Genomic DNA, 4486 nt, shown 5'->3' with positions numbered 1-4486 from the left:
TCAAGTGGTAGAGCGCTAGCCTTGAGCTGAAGAGCTGAGGGACAGCGCCCAGGCCCAGAGTTCAGGCCCCATGACAGGACCCCCCCCCAAAAAAAAAAAATCTGGTTTTGGACTTGTAAAACTTCTCACTTTTTTTTTTTTTGGTGGTGGTGGTGGTGGTGATAATACCAGGGCCTGGGTATTGCCCTGAGCTTTTTCACTCAAGGCTACTTGTCAACCACTTATAAGCCCTTAGTCTAGAGGTTTTTCTTGTTGTTGGCCATTGGGCTATGTCTTCTCCTTAGTAAACCAAGATGTCACTTAGGAAAGTGGACAACCCAAAGATGGTGACTGCCCTACAGTTTATAAGATGACCATGATTTGCCCCAAGTTTCCAGAAACTTAAGCATTTAAAATTAGAACTTTCAGGGCTGAGAAGGTGGCTCAGTGGTAGAGCGCTTGCCTTGCATGCTTGAGGCCCTGGGTTTGTTTCCTCAGCACCACATAAGCAAAAAGAAAAAAAAAAGCCGGAAGTGGCGCTGTGGCTCAAGTGGTAGAGCGCTAGCCTTGAGCTGAAGAGCTGAGGGGCAGCGCCCAGGCTCAGAGTTCAGGCCCCACAACCAGACCCAAAATAACAACAAAAGTGGAACTTTAGCAGAGATGACACTGAAGTTAAATGTCAAGGATGCAAAAAGAGGGCTGGGAAGGTGGCTCAGTGGTAGAGCGCTTGCCTTGCATGCATGAGGCCCTGGGTTCGATTCCTCAGCACCACATAAGCAGGGAAAAAAAGCCGGAAAAGGTGCTGTGGCTCAAGCGGTAGAGTGCTAGCCCTAAGCTGAAGAGCTGAGGGACAGTGCCCAGGCCCAGAGTTCAGGCCCCATGACTGGATTCCCCCCCCCCCAAAACCAAAAAAAGGATGCAAAAAGTGAAAGTGAATAAATGGGTTTTGTCTTGATTATTTTCATATTTTTGGGGAATTTTCTAGACTTTAAGAAGCTTCATGAAGCTCATTTTAAGGGAATGGAGTCCATTGATGAATATATTAAGAGAAAAAGGAAACATTTTGAAGAGCACAACTCATTGAATGAACTGAAGGTACGCAGAAAAAAATCCATGTTCTTTTTTTTTTAACCAAGGATCTCACTGTGCCCCGGCTGGCTTTCAACTCTTAATCCTTCTGTTTCTGCTTCCTGAGTGCTGGGATTATAGAGCTACCACCAAGCGTAGATAAAATTCATGTTCCTGGGGTGGGAATGTGGCTCAGTAGTAGAGTGCTTGCCTTGCATGCAGGAGGCCCTGGGTTCAATTCCTTAACACCACATAAGCAGAAAAACTGGGAAGTGGCACTGTGACTCGAGTGGTAGAGCGCTCGCCTTGAGCTGAAGAGCTGAGGGACAGCGCCCAGGCCCAGAGTTCCGGCCCCATGACCAACAAAAAACAATCATGTTCCTAATGGGACTAAAGTATTGGTTTCTAATCTTCAAACATGTTGTCCCATGGCTTATAGAAACAGTATTGTTTTTCTTTTTCTTCCTTCCTCCCTCCCTCCCTCTCTTTGTCTTAGTTTCTTTCTCTTTTCCTTCTTTCCTTCCTTCCTTCCTTGCTTCCTTCCTTCCTTTGTGTGTGTCTGTGTGTGTGTGTGTCTGTGTGTGTGTGTCTGTGTCTGTGTGTGTCTGTGTGTGTGTTAGTAGGAGAGCTTGAACTCAGAGCCTCATGTTCTCATTGGACTTTTCACTCATGAATGGTATTCTACTTCTTTTTTTTTTTTTTTTTTGGGTCCGGTCGTGGGGCCTGAATTCTGGGCCTGGGCGCTGTCCCTCAGCTTTCAGCTCAAGGCTAGCACTCTACCACTTGAGCCATAGCGCCACTTCCGGCTTTTTTCTTTTTGCTTATGTGGTGCTGAGGAATCGAACCCAGGGCCTCAGGCATGTAAGGCAAGCGCTCTACCACTGAGCCACCTTCTCAGCCCTACTTCTTTTTTTTTTTTTAAATCCTCTGGTGTGGTTTTATTTTTATTTATTTTTTTGTCGGTCGTGGGGCCTGAACTCTGGGCCTGGGCGCTGTCCCTCAGCTCTTCAGCTCAAGGCGAGTGCTCTACCACTTGAGCCACAGTGCCCCTTCCGGCTTTTTTCCTTTTGCTTATGTGGTGCTGAGGAATCAAACCCAGGGCTTCAGGCATGCAGGGCAAGCGCTCTACCACTGAGCCACCTTCCCAGCCCCTCATGTTCATAATTTTTTATGACTGAACTAGGGTAAGAACTCAGGGCTCTGAGCTTGCTAAGAAAGTACCACTTGAGCCACTCCCTCAGTCCAAAGTGAGAAGTCATAGGAACTTTTTAAAAATAGACGTAAGCTTCTTGGTGGTGAGCTTAATTAAAAGGGTGAATGTTGAAGACACTATTACTTTTTTTTCTTTTTAGCAAACAGCATCAAAGCCAAATCATGGCATAAATTTCAGTCCTTCGTCCTGATCTAACAAAATGGAGGTTCTTTTTCCTTTTTTTGTCGGTCCTGGGGCTTGAACTCAGGGCCTGGTCACTGCCCTAACCTCTTTTACTCAAGACTAGCAGTCTACCACTTTTTGGTTTTTGAGTTGTTAATTGGAGATAAGAATCTCGAGGGTACTTTTCTCCCTGGGCTGGCTTTGAACCACAATCCTCAGATCTCAACCTCCTGAGTAGCTAGGATTACAGGCGTGAGCCACTGGCACCTGGCTCACACAGGGGTTCTTTTTTTTTTTGTCAATTGTGGGTCTTGAACTCTGGGCCTGGGCGCTGTCCCTCAGCTCTTCAGCTCAAGAAGAGCGCTCTACCACTTGAGCTATAGCGCCACTTCCAGTTTTCTAGTGGTTTATTGGAGATAGGAGTCTCACTGAGTTGTTCTTTCTTGAAGATAAAGAAAATGAAGCACTTTTCTTAGTTTCAGTGTTATTTAAGCCTGCTGGCCCCATCTGAGTGAGTTCAGTTCTAGAATCTCACCTTCCAACCGCCTTGTTCTGTCAGATTTGGAATGATCTGTTTGGAGACTAGAGAAGCAGCGGCCATTACAGTCACTTCCCTATGGCTGATGGACTATAAGGAACAGAGATTGTCATCCTAGCCAAATACTTCACATTCCAAATCCCTTTCCACAATTAGTCTTTCAGCTTTGCTAATTAAAACCTACCTTGCTCTTTTAAGGCTTTGATGTTTTTGGCATGCCTAGACAGGCTTTTCCTGTCCTGAGATTGTAAAGTATACTCCTGTATTTATTTTCACTTTTACTTTTCTTCTAGGGGTTAGGAGTCAAGTCTGCATTCGGCATTGCACTTGTTCAGCAGGCTCTCTACCACCTGAGCATGCTCCCAGCCCTTTTCTACTAATTGTATTATTCCCACTGTTTAATGCTTAAGTCACAATTTACTTTTGTACATGTCAACTTCAATCGTCTTATCTCTAATGTGGTAATGTGGTTGTTTCTTCTTGCAACAGATCCTAGAGTAATAATAGAAAAATACCTATTTATTCTTTGTACTTTCCCAATGTCTAAAAAAAGACGACCAAGTGGGACCCTCCATAGCAATTTCACAGTGAACATTACTTTCCCTTCTTCCCTCGCTTTTCTTTGGGTTTATGGGTAGGAGGATTGCATTGGAAGCCAGACCCCAGGAAGAAATGAGACCTTGTAAGAAATAGTTAAAGCAAAAAAGATAGTAAAATGTTGTTTGAAGGGAGATAGATTATGTGGATTACCTGGCATAAATTCTTCGAGTCATTCATCCTGATCTAACTACATAGGGGTTCTCTTTTTTTGGGGGGGGTTGGTCATGGGCCTTGAATGCTGAATACATTTAGGAGATTCTTGACAGTGTATTTAATGTATCCTTGGTAGAAAAATCATTGTTTCCTTCCTTTCTAGCTGTTAGGAACTGTGCTGCTACGTTGTTTTCTCTGGCTATGAAGTGACTGGGTGTATAGTGGCTAAGAGGCTTTCCTTTTTGCTGTTGTCGGTCATGGGGCTTGAACTCAGGGCCTGGGCGCTGTCCCTCAGCTCTTCAGCTCAAGGCGAGCACTCTACCACTTGAGCTACAGGCCACTTCCGGTTTTCTGGTGGTTTATTGGAGATAAGTGTCTCACTTATCTCCGGGCTTTCCTGCCCAGGCTGGCTTTGAACAGCAATCCTCAGATCTCAGCCCTCCGATCTCAGCCTCCTGAGTAGCTAGGATTACAGGCATGAGCTACCAGTGCTCAGCAAGAGAAGCTTTCTTGTGCCACATTTTTTGGCAAATCTAGACATTGCTCTTTCCATCTGAATCACCATAGCAACACAGACAGGTATTGCCTGTAGACAGGTAATGGCACGGTGGCCATACAAGTTAGCTAGGAAGGGATGCTAGTCATGTAATCGATGGCATGTAGCAGGGTAATGGAGGCAGTCTTCTGCACTTTGCTGTTTGTTTTGGTTTTTTGGGGGGGTCTGGTCGTGGGGCCTGAACTCTGGGCCTGGGCGCTGTCCCTCAGCTCGTCAG

This window comes from Dipodomys ordii, unplaced genomic scaffold (genome assembly GCF_000151885.1).
Source record: "Dipodomys ordii isolate 6190 unplaced genomic scaffold, Dord_2.0 Scaffold11, whole genome shotgun sequence".
NCBI lineage: Eukaryota > Metazoa > Chordata > Mammalia > Rodentia > Heteromyidae > Dipodomys > Dipodomys ordii.
The sequence above is the reverse complement of the archived record's forward strand: the minus strand, read 5'-3'. Positions refer to the sequence as shown.